Source organism: Neopsephotus bourkii, unplaced genomic scaffold (assembly GCF_033783945.1).
Source record: "Neopsephotus bourkii isolate Nb327-2 ecotype Australia unplaced genomic scaffold, CSIRO-AGI_Nbou_v1 NB_838, whole genome shotgun sequence".
NCBI classification, from domain to species: Eukaryota; Metazoa; Chordata; class Aves; order Psittaciformes; family Psittacidae; genus Neopsephotus; species Neopsephotus bourkii.
In genome coordinates, this window is record NW_026901334.1 from 1,950,545 (window position 1) to 1,971,878 (window position 21,334).

Genomic DNA, 21,334 nt, shown 5'->3' on the forward strand with positions numbered 1-21,334 from the left:
GCCCTGTGAGCAAGCAGGGCTGCGGTTATCCACGTTTTTCTGTCCTCCCTTCCTGTGCATCCCAAAGCCAAGGTGCTGCATTATCCCTGGGAATCTGCTCCTGTCTTTGCCACCAGCTGTTGATGCAGGACTCGCACAGGGGCTGTGTTTTCTGCCCTTCCTCAGCACACAGCCAGGCCCAGCAGGAACAAAGTTGTTTCCCATTTCAGGAACCCAGTGTGTCCAACCTCTCCTTCCCAGCTTCCCTCCTATTGCACCCAAGCCTTAACCCCAGCACCCTGCACTGACCATCCCTGGCAGGGAGACACCCCTCTGTTGCCATCAAGGTGGGTTGTGTATGCTTACAGACAGCCCTGTGGTCCAGGAGGGATGCTGAGGTCCCCCTCCATCAAGCTGGCTGTGTCTGACCCACCTATGGGTGGGTTGCACAGGCAAACACTGGGCAGATGCCAAGGGCAGGCAGTACCAGTCTCTGCCAAGGTATTAGAGCGCCCTGTCTGCTAATGCTTAATGCTGAAGGATCCAGGGGGATCCTTCATGAGCCCCTCTCCATCACCTGGCCCTGCGAGGGTCAGCATGTGGATGGATGAGGGCTCCAGGAGATACCCTGCCACAGGACCAGGGGAAGATAAGCAGACCACAGGTGTGGAGGGGAGAACCAAGTGGATCAGGCCAGGGCAGGAGCATCAGACACTGAGTGTGAGGGGTATCCCATCCACTCTCTTGCAAGGCAAAGGGGTGACCCTCCAGCCATGGGGAGATGCTTGCCTCCAAATGCCAGGCTCTGTGGTCCCTGCTCTCCCTGGAGGGCATGGGAAGCCCAGCCAAGCGCAGGGCTCTGCAGCACACCCTCACATGCCTCCTCTCCATGGTTATCCCAGCACACATGGAAAACCCACTGCTGCCAAGCCAAACCACCCAGGAAGAAGATTCCCCCCCCTTGCAAAGCTTGCTCCCACCCATCCCACCCCAGCGCCCAGCCTCCTGCCCTCTCCATCCATCAGAAGCTGCACTGGACCCCAGCACCATGCAAACAGAACCAGCCCCATCTCCTGCGCCCACCACCCTGAGGGGTAGGGGGGTCCCTGCAAGCCAAGCACAGAGGGCACTACCCCCCCACTGCACTCCCCATGAGTGCTCCAGAGGGGATGGATGGGGCACGGGTGGTACCTGGCTGGGGAATCCCGGCTCCATCACTTGCCATCTCGAGGGAAGGAGCAGCCGCCTCTCTCCCGGAGCGCCCAGGGAAGGGAGGGAAGGGAATAGAAGGGAAGGAAGGGAAGGGAAGGGAAGGCAGCTGCTCCTCACTCACGCTGGAGCGGGTTCCTATGGCGATGCAGAATCAATTAGAATAAAAGGTGGAGCACAGCAATTGGAGACGAGAGAAGTTTCCTGAGCTGCCTGCCTGGGAATGCCAGACCATGGGAGAGCACAGGGCAGGGGGCTGAGCCTGGCCTTAAGCTCCTGAATCCCTCTGTTACCCCTGTAAAAGACCCTTTAATCCCCAGGGCACTGTATCCAAAACCTCTGTCTGTCCCCGGTGTGCCTATCCCAGCCCCACAGCCCCGGGCCTGGAAGCCTGGGATGTGCTGGAGCAAGCACAGATTCCCTGCCACCCACACCACTGCCTGCTGCACCCAGGACAAGGGGCTGTGAATCAAAGAGATGCTGGGGACACAGCTGGCCATGGAGATGTCTCCTCTCCCAGGGAACAAGGGATGGGACAAGAGGAACCGGCCTCAAGCTGCACCAGGGCAGGTTTAGATGGAGCTGAGGAACAATTCCTGCCCCAGAGGGTGCTCAGGCATTGGAACAGGCTGCCCAGGGCAGGGCTGCAGGCACCGGCCCTGCAAGGGTTCACACAGCGTGGAGACGAGGCCTCAGTGCCATGGGTTAGGGGTGGCCTTGGCACTGCTGGGTTAAGGCTTGGACTGGATGGGCTTAAAGGGCTTTTCCAAGCTGGCTGATTCTGTGATTCTATGCTCAAGGTAGTGCAGAACCCCACTGCAGCCCCACGAGCACCTTCCCACCCCAGGCTGAAGCAGCAACCCAGCGTCCTGGGATGCACAGAGCTTGCAGGCAGTCACACCCAGCTCACAGGGAAGCATGCCCAGGTTCTGCAGGAGCCTGACTGCAAGCCTGGACCTGGAGGAGGAACCCAGCACAGCCCTTGCTGCCCAGCAGCCATGCACAAGAGGATGAGCGTGCGTCCGCTGCAGCACAGTGCCCAGTCTCAGGACAGCAGCCGGTCCCTGAGATGATGGCATCAGCGGTCACCACTTCCAGATGTTGCTGTGGGCTTCCTCATGGTGCCTCATTTGCCCATCACATCTCTCAGAGTGATCGGGTCTTTCCCCATCACTCTTTTCCCCAGGCTGTTTTGCTGGGAGGACAAGAGAGTGCAAACCATCCCCTCTCCATTTCCCTTTGCTTCCTGTGAAGAAGTCTGCTCCAGCCTTCGCTACCATTTCTAAGCCCAGGCTATTCAGAGGGGTCCTCAATGCCTCCTCCAGCCTTTCTCCTCTCTCCGAAGGCACTGGGTGCAATGCACAGAGATGCTCCGGACACCCAGGCTGCAGCAAGCACCATGCCCCAGCCCAGAAAGGACCATGCCCCCAGGGCATCCTCTGGTCCAGCTGCTCCCGTGTCAGACTGTGGCAGCATCTCTGCTCACAGCAGAGACCGGGGCTGCATTCCAATGAGCTCCTGCTGATCTTCTCCTCTTTAAACTGACGAGGGCTGTTTGTGCAAACACCATTACTCCAGCTGAGAGCTCTCCAGGAGCTGAGCCATGGGGTGGGTCGGACAGGATTTCCCTTGCTGGGACTGTCTCCAGCAGAGCAGGCTGCATCTGTGACACCGACTGGGCGCTTCGCACTGAGGGAGAGCCAAGAGGAGCAGGAAGAGCATTGAGCATGCAGGTGTGCAGCCTGCACCATCCAAACAGCGCAGGGAACAGAGTATGGGGCAGCAGCAGAGCCAGGGGATGGTGTAGACCATGGCTTGATGTTGAGCACAGACCCACAGCAGTGGCAGTGACTTCTACTGTTCTGCATGGTGGCATCTTGGAGAGAGCAAGCAGGGCTCCTCTGGTCCAGAACCAGGAATGCAGGCAAAGATCCCATTGGAGCAAGGCTTCAATAGACCTTGTGCAGGACCCTGAAGCTCTGGGGCTTGTGTGGGGAGAGCAGATTCCTCCTTCAAGAAAGTAGCAGCAGGATGAGCAAAAAAAAATAGCTTTAGTGACTACACATGTGGATTGCCCAAATTACCCCTGCACTCCGTTATAGTGAAGCCATGACTTGTACACAGGATCACAGGACTCTGGAATGGTTTGGGTTGGAAGGGACCTTAAAGCTCATCCAGCTCCAACCCCTTCCACGTGCAGGGACCCCTTCCACTGGAGCAGCTTGCTCCAAGCCCCTGTGTCCAACCTGGCCTTGAGCACTGCCAGGGATGGGGCAGCCACAGCTTCTCTGGGCACCCTGTGCCAGCACCTCAGCACCCTCACAGGGAAGAGCTTCTGCCTAAGAGCTCAGCTCAGTCTCCCCTCTAGGAGGTTCAAGCCATTCCCCTTGGCCTTGCCCATTGTCTCCCTTCTGTGCCCACTCAGCTTGGGCACAGGAACTTCCCCTGTTTCAGTTTGAACCCATCACTCCTTGTCCTACCCCTCTCCAGCTCCAGTATCCACAGGATACCAGGCCCTACAGAGCACAGAACCTGTAGTGTATGCAGGAACACCTCTGCTCTGCCTCCCAGGACACCTGCAGGCTGTCGGATGGGTGTATATGCAAGCTGATTGCATGGAGGCAAAGATGCCAGCGGTATCCCTGCACTCCAGACAGGGATGTAACATGTAAAAGAATCACCATTACAAACTGATGCAACCAACCAATGAAACCTCTCGGTGAAGAAGGATGTGGCTCCCAGCCCCGTATCCAATTCCTCTGTCCTGTTTGTGCTGGAAGTCCAACTCCAACTGCTCCAATAGCTTGGTCTTGAACTTCCTCCCCACCTCTGCTCAAAAGTACCTGCCTGGTGGGAGCTTCCCACCCTGCCCTAACTCCTTGGAAAGGAGCAAGAGTTGGAGGATAGCCTTTTGCTGAAGATTTTACCTCTTAGGACAAGAAAAGCTGGATGAGCCTTGGGGAAAGGCAGGACACAAGTTCCCCGAGGCACGCGGAAGACTCTGGCAATCAGAACTATCAACTCTGAGTGCACTTCAGAGCGTGGATTTAATACTGCACCACAGTCACCATCCCAGCAAAGCACCAGGAGGGCTGGTCCGGGCTTCGGATTAACTAATTGCACCATGAAGACAGCAAGAGAGCTTGTTCTGCCTGGACTTATAGGGCTTGGTAATTAAATGAGGTTCAGCCTTTGCATTATCTCAGCCAAGCACTTTTGAAAGGAAAAAGCAGAGTGTTTCTCTAATCAAAAATCCATTCACCTATGAAATGCAATACCTTCCAGAAAGGGATCTAAGCACTTCTTATTTTTAGTGCTGACAAAGGGATATTGTGAAATACTGCACTGGTTGCACCGGGTAAAACCCCACGGCATGGCATGACTGGTTTTGTCTTTGAGGACAGCGACTGCAAGCGCACACTTGGATGTTCCAGTTCAAAGCCAAACTAGTTGCCCACAGCTCAGTGTAAGCTATCCTTTATTCATGCTGGTTTCACCTAGGAAAGGTTCTAATGCAGCTGCCAATGGCAATTAACAAACAATCTCTTCTGACTTATGGTGAGCTTGGACTGCAACAAGTGCTGCCTCCGGAGGGATGGACAGCCCCGCAAAGCTTCTTGGCCTGAAGGCAATGTCATGGCCAAGGAGTGAGGATGGGGGCAGGATGCTCTGATTCCCTTTCCTCATCCCCATAGAGGGGCAGGGCTGGTGGCACATTCCCATCCCCTTTCCTGAGCCTTCCTTCCAAGGGCTGAGGACACCCCAGTGCCACGCTGGCACTCGGGTGACCATGAGGGAAGAGTGTCCTTCCCCAAGCTCACCCAGAGCACTCGGGAGCTGCTGACTCCTCTGCAATGGCAGCTGATCAAGCAGAGAATTGCACCTCATTGCTCTGCCTGCGAGCCAAGTCCAGTTTGCAAAGCTATCATGGATAACGTGAATGATGCTTTAGAGTTGACCTGTTCTTTGATATCTCTCAGTATTGTGACCTCTCCCTGTGTAGCCTCCTGGCTCAGTAGCTACCAAGTGCTTCCCTTAAGCATTAACCAAGGGAGAGAACCATGGTCCTTCAGATACTCCAGCACCTGTGGAGTTCATGACAGCATCATCTCCAAGTCCTCTACAGCTTGGGACTGCCACAGGCACCGTCAGCCCTGGAGAGGACCAGGGAAGTTCAGTGGAAGGTGTCCCTGCCTTGGGTTGGAGCTGGATGCGCTTTAAGGTCCCTTCCAAGCCGACCCAGTCTGTGATTCTGTGGTTCTATGAAAGGGCACTGGGATACAGCTCCCAGGCCATGTCTGGTGGGTGAACAAGTGCAGAGGAGGTAAGGCCAGCTGCCGTGGCCCCCAAACCTGCACATTCCGTGTCTGTTTGCATCAAGTAAGGCAGAAACCCCTCAGAGTCATTCCTCCTTGCTCCCAGAGGCTGCTGCCATCACATCTTCCACCTACGAGGCAGTCTTCAGGAAATCCAGGGTGGATGTGGCACCAGGTGCTCTGGCTTTGATGGCTGGCATTGGTCAGCAGACTGTTGATAATGGACTATTGAGATCTCCTACTTAATCGACTAACTTTGTCCAGCTCAGTCCATATAATTCTACTGAAGATAAACTGCTCCACTGCCAGTGACCAAGAGGAAGAGGCTCATGGGGCTGACCCAAGGCTGGGATGCAAATTTGGAGCTGTCACCAAAGGCCAGGCTTCAAGCAAACGTGTGCTGTCTTTTGCAGCAGATCACTATGGTCCCTGATGCAGAGCCCCTCTCCAGCATCCTTGTAGCCCCCTTCAGACACTGGAAGATGCTCTGAGGTCTCACTGCAGCTTCTCTTCTCCAGGCTGAACAGCCCCAAAATGCCAAGGAGCTGGCCAGGCCATTGGCAGCGGCTGGATTAAGTCCCCAGATCCACAGCTAAGGAACACTATTGATGTTACAAGGTCAAGCCACTTGAAAGCTGGGATTTGCCAGACAGAAGGTTTCCTCAGCCACTCCAATTAAGCCCCTTCTGTAACAGCGTTATGATACAGCAATCAATGACAGAATCACTCACTCTTCCTTCCTATGCCTGGGCAGCTGTTCAACATCTCTCTTTATTCTCCTTTCTCACTGTTTGGTTTTGCTGGTCCATGTGCTGCATCCATCCCTGCCTGGAATGCAAAACCCCTTCACTTTCGTTATGGTGGATCCAAGCTCCACGGGTGCTGAAGATTCACATCCCTAAGCACAAAGGGTTGGGAAGGAACTTGTTGCTGGTTTCAGTCTCCTCTCACACACGAGTGAACTGAGGTTTTCTTCCCATGGATGAAGATGAGCCAACGAAGAGGAATTCACTGCTGTGGTTTGGTTCTAAACGGCCTGGGTTTTTATTTGCAACAAGAAGGAAACTCGAGTTCCTTCTGCTTTCATCTGAGCCAAGGTTTTTCCTTCAGCAACAACCCACCGTGCCCTGCGGTGGATGCACAGCAAGCTCTTGTAAACAGGCAGAGCTGGGCATGGTGACAAGCAATCGATATATGATTTTACAACAGAAGCCACTGGGCAGCCCTGGCACTACAAAGAGACAGGAAAATGAGGGGAAAGCTGCACTTTTTACCCCAAACCCAGTGCAAGGACCACTGAGGAAGACAACGCTGCAGGAGCTGCCACCTTGCAGAATGGATCTGCTAAAAGTCCCTGAAACAGGAGCTCTGCTCCTCTGGAGATGGGAGGTTGCTTTCATCCCCCTTTCCCTCATCCAGTGGTCAGGAACCTTCTCATTTCCAGCTCTGTTTTGTCCCAACCAGGTCCATACATGGATGCTGAGACCTGCTGGTCACCAGGGACCTCCCCTGCCTGTGTGGCACATGCTGAGCCCCCCCCGGGGCACAGAGGGAACACGATTGCTTCACTCTAATTAGTGCGAAGCATTAAATAAGATGTCCCCTTCCTGACTCCAGCATGTGCTAGTGAAATAGCTCTATCAAAGCTGCCTTGTCAGGGGACAAGAAGTATCTTTCTGCTGGGATTACACAGCCATGAAATTATCCCTTGCCTTTGACAAGATCAATTAATTACTTCAAAGTCATTTGCAGCAATAAATTAACTTCTCTGTCTTCCTCCTTGTTAAGCTGGAATGTAGCTGCTGAGTAAAGAGAGGTATCTGAGCAGGCTCACAGTGCTTGAGGCCCACAGAGCCTCCTCCACTTGGGAAGACCCATCTTCTGCCCAGCTTTGGGAATGGTTCTGCCAACCCAAGGCCCACACAATGGCAAAGGGAGAAGCATCCGCAAAAGCAAGATGGTTTTCGGCAGATATGGCAACCCAGGTGACATGGAGGCTCTGGGACACAAATCGTGTTGACACCTTCATTGGGACACATTAATCTGGTCCTTCACACTGAGAGCCTAATGATAAAGAGGAGCATCCCTTGAGCAGGCTCTTTCTGAAATGTGTCACCATCAATAATGTACTGGGAGATTTATTTCTGCCAGCCTTAAAACTGCACCCAAAGTAATGTGATTTGCTCAAACTCTTTAACATGCTGCTCTCTCCTTGATTTAAAGTCTGTGGAACTGCCTTTATTTTCTTAGCACATTATTAATTCAGATTCTGGCTCTGACGTGAAGGAACCGAGATGCCTCTAGAGTCTGTTATTTGGGAATGAAAGGAAGAAAGGGCAGATGGAAGGGCTTAGGCAGCAAAAAAAAAACAGCTCAGTGTAACTTCAAGCTAGGAATAAGCAAATGTTATCGGTGTCTTGCACATCACTTGTGCTCCTTTTCATGCCTATGGCTCTGACCCCATCCAGATAACCCATCTCCAGAGTTCCCCAGGGGCCTTTCACCCAAGACTACATAAGCGTGGTTCACTCTCCTCAGCTCTCCAATTTACAATCCCTGCTCCAAGGCCAGGGCAACAACTCTGAGGCTTCACTGAAATGAACAGCATAGGACAACAGCCATCTCCAGCCCTTCGGGATAGTTTGCCAGACACCTGATCAGTCCGTGCACAGTTTAATGAGCCTTGCCTTGGATAAGCATGGAAATACCCCGTAAGTGAGAAGGAACAGATCTTCCATCATTTCTGTACAAAACCAGCTCACTTCCACCATGTGCTGGCTGACAACAGCAGGTGAATTGCCTACAGGGACCTTCCTGTGTTTAACTTCCACATCCCTGAGCAGGGCTGTGTAAAACAACTTCAGCAATTCCTTGGCTGAAAAAAGCTCCCAGTGAACACCTGCTCTGAAGAGCACCAGCCCTTCACCATCTCATTAGCAAGCTCCCCAGGAGCAGGAGCAGCCTTTGCAGATGCTAAGATGTTGTTTGCTGTGCCCTGACCAGGAACAAGAGATCTTGGGCCACAGGGGACCAGAGGATCACTCAGCCCCAGGGGACAGGAGCTCCAGCCCTGGATGAGTGCATTCAGCCTCATTAAACTCAGTGGTGAGCCCAAGATGCACAGTCACTGCTTCTGCAGGTCGGGACTCTGAGTGCTGAGCTGGCTCCTTGGGGCTGTGCTGACAGTCTGGAAGAGTATGAGTACCACAAGCTAATTGCTCATCTTCAGCATTTGTGCTCCTGTCTTCTTCTGTCTGTATCCCAATACAGCCAGAGACCTCTGCATCTTCCCTCAGGCATACTAGAGACATTGCCACCACCCCAAAGACCTCACAACCTCTCCTAAAGTCATGGGGAAAATTGCCAGGGTATTTATTGCCAGTCTCCCGTCATCTTGTCTATTGATTTAGGGCTCATCCAATCCAGTGCTCTGAGCTATTTAACCTCAAACACTCAACATCCATGCACGAATGAGAAGCGCAGCCACATCAGTGAGGACACAAAACCACCCCCAGTGGGGATCAAACCACGCACGCTGCCTGTTGCACCCTCCTGATGCTCCACCAGTGCAGTTTCTCCCCCAGCTCGTTTACCTCTAAGGCTCCTGCAGCATCCCGACTCCAAGAGCAACCCGGTGGCCAGTGCAGTTGCCATGGTACCCACAGTGTTCTTTAACTGCATTGACATTAACCACCTAATCACGCTGCTCTAGCTCGGTGGCCCTCAATGCCTGGCACAGCTCCCAGGCAGAGTTAAGGTGCTCACATCCAACCACTGTCTCTATCGGGTTTGCTCTGCCTTTACAGTGAGCAGAGCTCAATGTGGGATCACTGCCACCTCCCTCGCTAGGTGTTTTTCCTCCCCCCCCCCCCCAAATCACTGATTCATCTTCTCAGTCCTAATTGCATCATAACCCAATTTTGTCTGGAAATCTATTCCCAGAGCAGGAGGGTGCCCAATATAAAGACATTGAAGGACTGCACCTGCACCCAGAGGTGCAGCCATCGTTACAGTGAGGGCCAGTTGTCTATCAAAGCATCACAGTGCAAAAGAGCCTTGATCTGTAAAGCAATAGGCTCAAGGAGCTAAGAAACAACCCCAGTATTCTCCAGGTATCCCAGCAGTGATGGCTCTGCTCCTGTGGGGTTCCTCTGCATCACCCATGGGAAAACTCAGGTACCAACAGATCCACTCACCCTCTGCTTATGATGCCCTGTGCGTTCCAGCAGCCACTCAACGGGCTGCGATTCCTTCTCCCAGAAAACCAGCAATACCCATGGGAGCAGAGTCGGAGAGTCTGGACCTCAGTGAAAAGCTGTTTGACAAAGGGAAGGGAACCTGGTGCCTTGTTTTGCTTCAGATTACCTAGAAATCACCTCAGCGCAGGGGGACCGGCTGGGGCACGGCAGGCACAGATGTCCTGGCTTTGCTGGGTGTCAGAGCAAAGGGCTCTTGTGCTCACCTTAACTGCTCTGGGAAGCTGAGCTGCAGCCAGGGCACAGGAACAGGGTGCCAATTCAGAGAGAGAGACAGGCATTGGGCCAGTGGGAACAGCTTGGTTAAGCTGAGCATCAGTCTGAGATCTAACACGTTTTAATCAGAAGGACCAGTAACCTATGTCGTGTCTCCCTTGGAAAAACAGTGCTTAAAGTCAGCAATATTCAGTTGGGAATGCTAATAACTATGTTAAGCTAAGATATGGGATTATAGGCTATTGATTACTCTCCTCTTTCTGGAGAATGGCAAATATAGTTCCTGGGCTGAAGAAAGAACAATGCACAATGATATAAATAGATACACAAGCAACTACAGACTCCATAGAGTCCAGCTACAACAGCACTCATGGTTCAAAGTAAACCGGGAACAAAGCAAAGACATACATGTGAGATGAAACACCACAGCATTAACAGCGTGACCATGGCAGGCAAGCTGATGGCTCTTCTTAACCAGATCCCTGTTTATAGAAATAAATCCCAATTACTGTCATCTCCCCGGATTTCAGCACAGTACTTGGGGCGGTGAGAAAGCTGTAGTTAGGCTGGGGGTGATGGTGAAGGAAATAGGATGAGCTGTCAGCCACAGAGGAAGATGCGAGGGGGGTTGCTGAGAAGAAGGGAGTGTGCAGAGCTGTTCCTAATGGAGTTCTCACAGCCTGCTCCTGAAGGTGGGCTGCATTTAGGGGCTGTAACTGGCCAGACACAACAGAGTAAGGGGAAAAATGGAATATGGGAGTCTGAGAGGCATCACTGAGCTCATGGAAGACTTGGACATCCTTGGAAAGACCATAGGGTCATACAGTCATAGAATAGTTTGGGTTGGAAAGGACTTTAAGGTCATCCAGCTCCTACCCCCTGCCATGGGCAGGGACACCACACACTAAACCATGGCACCCAAGCTCCATCCAGCCTGGCCTTGAACACTGCCAGGGATGGAGCATTCACAAGGAGCCTAAGCTGTAAAGAAGAGGGGATATGAAGGAAACAAGGCACGTAGTAAGGGTAAGGCTTTACAAGCCCTCATCTGGAAGTGTGTGCAGCTCCAAAACATGGTCTCAAACAGGGCTGGATGCAGTGAAAGCTGTGCAGCTCATCAGTGGCATGGGAAGTTCTATGATAAGAGACCAGAAGAGCTCAGCCTAGTGAAAAACCTGCAGAGAGGCAATGGCTGCTGTCCAAAACAGTCCACAAGTGAATAAAGAGCAGAGAGGGTGAAGTGCTGTTAAATATAAAGGCCAAGAGTGGCTCAAGCAGTGTCCAAGCCCAGCAGGAAAACGTTTTGGCTGGATTCAGGCACTACTCATCCTCACCCTGAGAACATCCTGACCTGGGCACAGGAACCCCCATCTGCTCACCAGAAGATTCTCTGTTGTGGCAGTGATGGTTACATACAGCTGCTTGTCCCTCCAGGTACCTCCCAAGGCTTTGGATGCCTCGGAGATGCAGATGATGGCTGCTACCCAGAACATCCTGAACCAACCCACTAAAACCACAGCAGGTCTGGATGTTCCTCCATTGAGACGTTTCCCCATTATCCACTTTCAGTGTCTGAGAGCAGTCTGCACTCCAAACCCTTTCCAGCAAAGCTAAGGCACTCTGGAGCATAAAACAGATGCTACCAACTTGGCTGACAATACTGCAGCAGTGGAACTGGAGATAGAGATGGTCACAGAGGGAAAAGAAACAACCTTAGTTTTGTTCTAGGGCTGGGTATACAACACACCTGCAAAATCTCCTTGGCCAGAAGAAGCTGTATCTCCCTGAGGGTCTGCTGGTACCACAGCCGCATTGCATTGAAGGATGCCTGCATCCCTACTGCGACCACACCATGGGGTTGGTGTGCACAGCCATCATGGGGACACAGGAGTTATCACCAAGCCATGACTGAGGCTGCACTGGGACCATCCTCAGTGTTCCAGGTCTCCTCCCTACCTTAGCAGAAGGTGGAAGAGGGCAGCGAGCATCCCAGTCTCTGGTCTGTTGGGCGAGTTTCCCCTGTGCACGCTCCATATGCACAGCAGAGCGGCTTGGAGAAGAGCCAGTATACAGAAAATGAGGAGCAGATGTAATCTCAGCAGAACAGGAACCAGGGGACACAGTTAGAATGAGTGTCTCAATAATTAAAACACCCTTACAAGCATCTCTGCCACTACACTCAGGAACTGGTGCAGGACCCAGGCTTGCCCTAAGGAGAGCCAAAATGCACTTCCCAAGCCCCCAGGGGCTCTCTAGAGGGATGCCTATCGCAGGTCTTCCCTTCCATCCCCAAAACACAGGGTTGAAGTACAGGAGTCAGTCTTTGAGGCTACAACCCCAGACACCACAGCAGTGACAGCTTTAAGAGAGGGAGAAATGGCTCCATCTCAAGGGAGCACCCTGAGCATAAGGGGAATAGGTGGTCAGGGCAGTATGAGGAGATCACAACACCAGTAAGAATATGTGCTGCAGGTCTCGCTCTCTGAGCAGATGGAACCAGATCCAGAGAGCCTGGGGGCAATAGATCCAAAGGCAGGAACAGAACCAGTGCCTAGAGCTCGGGAAGACAAAAGGAATCCTGCTGAAAGAGGAAGCAAACACAAAGCCAGGGCTCTCTGAAAGCCCAGAATCACCAGTCCTTGCCATTCCTCATACCTCTTGTGATGCCAGAAGTGTCCTGCCTGGCCTCTGGTGTCAGAGGAGGATGGGTTTAGGGTTTTTAGGGTTGGTTTTAACCAGCACCAGCTGTCACATTCCAGCTAAAAATAGGAACCAAATCTTAACTAGACCACAAATAAGCACTCAATCGATTGTTTTCCTTAGATGCTTATTTCCAAGCGGATGTCAGGAAGCTGAAGTGCTTCCCCTGCCCCGAGGTGATTCCTCTTCACAGCAGATACTCAAGAACTGCTTTATTCTCTGAAAACTGCCTGTGCTGTCGGTAACTGAATAATATCCTTAAACCCTGCACCTGCACTGAGCCTGAGCTTATTTAGCTTTAGCTTGCAGCTCTGGGCTTAGGTACATCTCTGCTGGTAGAACAAGGTGGTTCCCCAGCCAGGCATTAGTAGCCTGTGATGAAGATACCTCTGATCAGCCAAGCTGCCGATGTAAAGCCTCCATTTCTCATCTTCACTCATCACTCACTTTCTTCACTGACTTTTCTCCAACTTATTAACATCCTTCTGAGGAGCCCTGGTGAGTAATGGCACTGTTGCTCCAGACTGCAGCTCCCCAGCCAAGGATCTCATTGCAGTGTTAGTCACAGCCACACGCTGGAAGCCCAGATCCCATTCAGCATTCACCCGGCTTCCCCAAGCCTCTTGCATTTCAAAGGCACACACACAGTTGGCTGGATGAGCCTGCTGAAGGAGCGACCCACCTCTGCCATCAGCTGCCTCCTCACTCACATACAGACACCTCCCCCTGTGTCTTTACAGCCCCCACATAGGTCGTCAGAGATCACATTTTGGTTTCCTCCCAGGCCATTGATCACCAAGGAGGAGCAGCCCTGCAGGACCCAGCTTCCATCCACGGTCGTTACCTCTCCGAGCTGTTTCTCAGCCTGTATTAATACACTGCACAAGCGTGCAGCCCAGAATAACAACCCAGCCTCTCCTTTAGTGCCCTTCCCGAAGAGCATCACCCCAGCCCCATGAAGTCCATCAGTTCTCTTTGCAGGCAGCTCATGGTCAGGGGTGTCCCCAGAGTCCCCCGGTTGATCCAGCTGTGAAAGAGCCTGACCAATCCCCACTGCATCCAACACAGGCTCTTGTGGCAGCCAGGCAGCACCACAGGGGATACCCGTGGTATGATGCCATCACCAACTGGCACACTCAGCTAAAACACAAACAGGAAGGGTTCCAGCCTCCCACTGTGTCCTGGAAAACAAACTGAGGCTGAATGTTGGATGGCAGGTAGGTAAAAACCTCCATAGACTGCCAGACTCAAAGGCTGATGGTTAAGTGGCACAGGCAGTTGATGAGCAGTGATGCTTTCCACAGGGCAATACTGGTCCAGATGCAATGTCAAAACCTCAGAAAGCTGGAGGAAAGAGCTAACAGAAACCTCAGCAGACACAAAGTGACTTGGTCTGATGGTGGACTTGCAGTCCTGGGGTAAAGGTCTGGACTTCATGATGTTAAAGGTCTTTCCCAACCTGCTTGGTTTTGTGGTTTATGGAGGCAAAATAACGCTGTACACCAGGACAAAGAGGCTGGAGAGCATATCTGCAGCAGAGGACATGGAGATCCTGGTGGACACATTGGCCACGAGTCAGCCTTCATGTCCTCCAGGGCATACAGCTAACTGTTATATCATGTAGGGAAGGCATCAGCTGAACCCATCAACCAAAACACAGGTGAGGAGCAGAGCTCCACTGGGGAGTGAAATGAGCGAGCAGCAGAAAGCACAGAGGGTGCCAGAGCCAAGGGACTCATTTCCAAGAGCTTGGAGAAGGAGTTAAAGCCTTCAGCAATGCCACCACCCTGCAGCAACTGGTCAGGAGCAATTCTGTCTCCCCCAGCAGTCCCAGTTGCTTCGTTGCTGCTCAGATTCCAGGAGGATGGAAAGGAAAGTGGCCCTCAGCAGCTAAAAGGAACCATCTCCTGTTTCTGATTATCACTTCAGAGAAGGAAATGACCCAGGCTAATGGAAACTGGCAGACTATTATTAGTGATGACTTGATTCCTTCAGTAAACTGGAGCCTTGGATAGCTCAGAGCCGCATCCACACTCCTCTTTAGGCGACAGATACATTCTCTGCTCTAGACAGCTCTGAATGCAATAGAAGTGTAAGGATGGAACATGAATATATCTGGTGACAGGGCTGAGGTCCTCAGAGATCCCAGTGAAATCATCCCTATGGGAGGGAAACATCTCCCCATGGAGATTCCCAGAATGAAGCATTCCCATCGTTAACAGGAACCAAACTGGTCCCCACTCCAGCACTGAACACTGTGATAAAATGTTGTACAAAGCAGAATCCTCTCATCTGAGTTAGCATTTCAACCTGAAGGTTTTCATTCAGAACAGCATTTTGGTTTTCTCTCCAAGTTAACATTTTTCCCTATGGAAAATATTGACCAAAACAGTAAGATGCTGATGAAAAGATTGTCAGGACATTTTCATCCCTAGGGTACCAAGGGAATGCAAGCCCTCATCCAGCACTACCACTGGGAGACTGGAGGACTCACTTTAGGTCAGGCTTGGGTCCCCCAGATGTGGGGAAGATGCCCTGTAGGCAGGTACCCATAAGCAGGTCAGACACAGCCGCCCAGGTTAGGAAGGGATGAAGTTAGCAGAGGCCACCCTAGCATGGAAGCCCATAGAAAGGGGCCACAGAGACTTTGCCTTACAGGGACCCAGCCTTGCTTTGGCATTGTGAATGAGGCCTGTCCTGCTCCCCTATCAAAAGCTATGAGTAAATCCTTGGAAGAAGCAGGGAAATGAACTGACATTGAGTAAGTATTCCTGATTGGGAGTGTGTGACTCATTACAAATGTTTAATGATGAGTTCATCGGAGCAAGACCTCAGCACATCCCTCAAGCTCCCTTCAGAGGAGCTGAGAAGCAGTCACTGTTTCTTGGGGATCACATACAAATACAGACACAGTCCCTTACCCAAACACCCCTGGTACCCCCCAACACACTCTCCCAGCACATGCTGTATACACCACACACGCACACATATGCAGGCATGCAACATGTGTGCATACATCCCCCATCTCTGCATACATCCACATGCATCCTCTCCTTCCCACCCACCCGCAGTGAGTGCATACACTCTTCAATATGCCTACGCAGCCCGGAGTGATGCACCACTGATCTGCACCCAAATCCCTCATCTGATCCAGCAGACCTGCTTGGGTTTTAATTCCTGAGAGCCTTCCATAAGACTGGGGGCTCCAGTCATAGAATCCCAGATGGGTTTGGACTGGAAAGGGACCTTAAAGATCCTCCAGCTCCAACCCTGCCACGGGCAGGGACCCCTTCCACTGGAGCAGCTTGCTCCAAGCCCCTGTGTCCAACCTGGCCTTGAGCACTGCCAGGGATGGGGCAGCCACAGCTTCTCTGGGCACCCTGTGCCAGCGCCTCAGCACCCTCACAGGGAAGAGCTTCTGCCTAAGAGCTCAGCTCAGTCTCCCCTCGGGCAGGTTCAAGCCATTCCCCTTGGCCTGTCCCTACAGCCTGTCCCAAGCCCCTCTCCAGGTTTCCTGCAGCCCCTTTAGGCACTGGAGCTGCTCTAAGGTCTCCCCTTCAGGAGCCTTCTCTTCTCCAGGCTGCCCCAGCCCAGCTCTCTCAGCCTGGCTCCAGAGCAGAGCTGCTCCAGCCCTCGCAGCATCTGCATGGCCTCCTCAGTCCCTGCATCTCAGATCTTATTCACCCTCCTCTTGATGCCTCTGCACGATTCAGAACATCCCAGCACATCTCATTGCCTCCTCCAGGGCCTTTCCCAACAAGCTCAGCTCTCAGGGATTAGAAAATGCCTTTTTAGCCTATTTGTCACTCCTAACCTGAAAACAACATCTTGGATGCTCAGGCCTGTTCTCTAGCTTCTAGGACCTCCAACACCAGTGCACCCAAGGCTGTATACAGCAAAAGAGCTTGTAAGTGTGGGTTACATGCAGCGGGGCTGATGTCCACGGGACCTTCAGCAGGGAAAGGAAGGAGGAAGATGGGGAGCAAAGCTGGGCACGTCCCACAGGCAGCCTGTGCCTTTGGATCTGCATTTTAACTCGTGTTTTGAATAGCCATTAAAAGCAGATGTGCCACAGGCCTTCCATCAGCACAAATGCTTGATAAGCTTACAAGATAGCTGCAGAAAAAAGAGCACAAGTGTTTATGCCCTGTGCAAACAGCACACATAAATGCTGACTAATGCTTGTAAGATGGGAAGTAACTGTATTACTGCTAATTAGCAATTAAATTACTTGGTAATTTCTTGGATTTAAATAGTAATAGAACTTTAAACAATGCAAAGCGAATCAGGGCCTTAGCATTTAATTACCAGGCTTTCACATTAATTATTTAGCAAGTGGGCAAATAAGCTACTGCAAAGAGATGCATTGCTGCAATTAAGTGATTTTAAGTTGTTTCTTTGGTTTGCTGTCCTGCTTGCCACCATTCATGTGCAGCAACATGCAGACTGGTGCCTGGGTATGGTGTCCCTGCCCGTGGTAGGGGGTTGGAACTGGATGAGCTTTAAGATCCAAGGCAAACTGTTCTGTGCTTTCTGTCGATGATGGAGCTGAATTCCATCATGATGGCTGCAAGAGCTGGATTGCCCACCCCAGGCTGCCCAGCTCCCTTGGCATGCTGCAGCACAGTGGGTCTGCACATAGAGAGCTGGCACCAACAAGCTACCCTAGAGGAGGGTTTTAAACAAGGAACTGACGAAAGCATGAGCATCTCCAAACCCCACCTGCCCTCAGCACTGGAACGAGTCCAAGGATGCTGAGAACAGCCCGGAGCTTGGTTAAAATTCAGCTGGAGTGGATTGTCCCAGAACTCCATTGCCCATCTGCATCTCACTCATCTCTAACCTAAATCTCATTACCCCCAGATTAAGCTGATCACTTCTCATCTTGTCCCAGCAGACGCAAAGAACAATTGATCACTTTATAACAGCTTGATGCGCTGGGAAGAGTTCGCTGCCTTTCTTTGCTAATCAAATCCAGCTCCTTCTGCCAGCCCCCCTGATCCTTCTTAACTCTCTCAAGTCCTGCTGCTTCCTCCAGCTGGGTGGGAGTGATGTTTGGAACACACAGGGCTCTGCAGAAGGATGCATCTCCGGCAGGGAACCAGGCCGCCCAGGAAAAACACTGCCAAGGTTCCCTGCTCCCACACTTCTCCATCACTTCCCAGTTTCTAACCATATTTCTCAGGTCTGGTGGAATATGGGAAAACCCAAGAAGAAGATAGCAATTGTAAGAGGAGCATCCCATCCCATCCCGTCCCGTCCCACCCCATCCCGAGCCTGCTTGCTATGGGTTGCTGACTGTGCTTTGCCTGGGACAAAGGCAGGGCTGGATTGCACCACATTGTGCAGAAGGGATGAGTCCTTCTGGGGTCAGAGGGGATGAGCTGGAGTCTGCTCTTGGGCTGAAATGGGATCATTTCTGGACAAGGCTCCTGCTCAGACAGTGGCATCACCACCAAAGCCCAGCACTCACCAGGCAGCATGTTCAGCTGCAGCTTCAGTGGAAAAGAGACTCACAGAACCATAGAAATAGGTATAACATTAAGAGAGAGAGCATTAAATGAATGCATCGCCCTGCTCAGGTGGCACCCTTCAGCCTTTTGCATCAAAAATCCTTCCAAATCAGCAAACACCTCCTTGAGGACTTGAATTATTCATGCCACTTTTGGCAAGAGAACTCCAGCTTTGCCCAAAGCTGCTCTATTTCTCCATTCCAGCAATGGCAACCTGTGAAACCAACCCCCTTTGCTGCTCCGAGCTTCCTGTCTGCTGGCAGGCAAGAGCACGGAGGAGAAGGAAGTAGGAGGAATTGCACAGGATGCTTTTCCTAGCAAGGACTGTGCCTTCTCGCCCCACAGCTCAGCTTGAGGTTAACAGCAAAACCAAGAACAAGCTCCTGGGGAGTGTTTGTCACTCTTCTGCTCAGTGACAAGGAACCCAAGGACTGGAAGGGACCCAGGAGCCAGCCTGGTCTGGTGCAATCAAATCCTTCCAGAGTAACCTTGGCCGTGGTGGGGATATGAACATCCACAGCTCAGGGTACAGGTGGCTGCAGCCTGCTCTACACTGCTGGCATCTTCAGATGGCCAAGCCACAGTGCTGGGGAACTCACCCATAACCTGGCTCTAGCTCCTGGCCTGCATTAGAAAGGGCATAGCCAGGAGTTAAAGGGAGGCAACTGCTGAACAGAGGGGAGCACTCATGAAAGCACATAGAGGCAAGGTCCCATCGAACTGGAAAGGATCCATGGTATCCAATTCATAGAATCATAGAATAGAATGGTTAGGGTTGGAAAGGACCTTAAGATCATCCAGTTCCAACCCCCCTGCCATGGGAAGGGACACCTCACACTAAACCATGGCACCCAAGGCCTCATCCAACCTGGCCTTGAACACTGCCATGGATGGAGCATTCACAACCTCCCTGGGCACCCATTCCAGTGCCTCAGCACCCTAACAGGAAAGAATTTCCTCCTTATATCCAATCTAAACTTCCCCTGTTTATGTTTTAACCCATTACCCCTTGTCCTATCACTACAGTTCCTAATGAAGAGTGCCTCTCCAGCATCCTTGTAGCCCCCTTCAGACACTGGAAGCTGCTCTGAGGTCTCCAAGCAGCTTCTCTTCTCCAGGCTGAACAGCCCCAACTTTCTCAGCCTGTTTCATACAGGAGCTCCTGCTCTCTAAATGAGAAGCCCAGCCCTGCTTGGGGCAGGGCAATCCCTCCCATTCCAACAGACAGCAAAGGCTTTGACCCAGCTCCAAGTGGCTCCTGCCAAGCTCAGAAAGCAGCAGCCAGGAAGGGCCCAGCAAACTGCACAGGCAGAGCCCCACAAAGAGGTGAGCTGATGAAAGAGCCTTAAAGAGCTTAAAGGGCCCGACAAGCAGTTTCCTACAGAGCATCCCCACACAATGATGACTCCAAAGGGAGAATGCAGTTTTCAGAAGCCAGCATGGGCCAATTGTTCTCATTAAGGCAAAAAGAGCCATCACCCTGCTCCTGGCACCTGAATGCTCTGGGATTCATCCCTTCCACCCCTCCAGCTCAGAGGCAAATGGAAGCAGGAGAGGGAGGGAGAAAAGTGAAGGCAAAGCCTTGCTGGAATTGGTCTGCATCTTCCGCAAAGCACCCCGACTGTTAGCAGCCTGCAGGGTTAGTGTGGGGAAACTGCAGTCCCTGCAAGAGCTTTCACTTGGAGAACATCCCTCCAGTCTTTGCAGGCAGGAGCATGACATTGCAGGACCAAGCAAAGACCCGAGGGGCTGAAGCAACCAACAGCATCCCCAGGACAGAGCTCCTCTGCAGCTCCTGTCAGCTGAGATGAGCTGATAAAGATGCAGATCGATTCCAGGTCTCCAGCCTGTGTAAGTCGATGCTGTTCTCGTGACTGGAGCAGATTGCTACTAACTCAAGTGATGTTATCTACCATCAGCAGCAAGGGACACAAGGCTGCAGGAAGCCAGGGTATCCCATTTCTGCTTCCCTTAGGGAAGGTGCTCATCAAATCTCACTTTGGCCACAGTTCCCAGCATCTGAAGCGCTCCCTTAGCCCAACCTGTACGTGGGCAACCATGAACCCACTCCTGACACAGCACTGTCCTGCATCACAGCAAGGGCTCAAGCAGATCCCTCTGACCCACTGTCATCTCCTTACCCCAGCTATAGCCAGAACTGCCCCCAACTTCCCCAGTGTGGCACCATGGCCAAGGATGCATCCATGAGGGAATGGTGGGATGAGTGACACAAACAGGACAGCCAGGCCGAACGATCCTGCCTGGCCTGATGGCTTTTTAGTGTTAATGGAGGCCCAGGACTTTGCTTTTGTAAACCAGTGCCTATAAACAGCTCAGACATTCACCCAGCACAGGGCAAGGCTCTCTAATCCCTATTGTGAGCTTATTCAGCAGTACAAAAGACAGCCCTGATGTTTGATGCTGCCTGTTATATTCATCTGCAGATATTTTGGTGCTAATGAACCCTGGGGATCTTTCGGATGCATCAGAAGATCACCTTCAGACCTGGAAAGGGTTGCTAGTTCTGCATCCCACTGCAGCTCTCACAGCTGGACTCTGCAGCTCTGGATTTCACCATATAAAATCAGGGGGAGACAGAGCTACCCTGCTCTCCTCTCAGGGGTAGGGACCCTGAACTGGGGGGCAGGGATTGCTGAAGCCCTCTCTTACCTGGGTCACAATCACGGACCCCCATGCAAGGCTGCCCACCAGACCCAGGCTCACCAGAGCCATGGGGCCAACGTGTTCAGAGCAACCAAAGGCACTTGGCTGCTGTGGGATGGTGCCTTCTGTGTGGGGTTTAGCACTTGAAGCCCTTTCCCAAAGCTCAGCACTTGCTGTTAGAGCTTTGCTGAGGGTCGTGATGCTTTTTATCCTGTGACTGCTGCTGCTCCGCACTGGGGAGGGGAAGCTCAGGATCAGTCCCATATCCTGGAAGAGTCAGACCTGTATCCGTGAGCCTGGGAAGCAGAGCACGAGGTGCAGTGGGAGGCAAGAGCATCTCCAGAGCTAGAGCCACCGCAACAAAGACACCCTATTCCTTCAGCCCACTGCTGAAACACTTCCCCCTTCCCACATCCGCTGTGCCAGCCTCATGCTGTGTGTGCAGAGCAGGAACAGGCAGGAGCGACGGGACTGCTTGTCT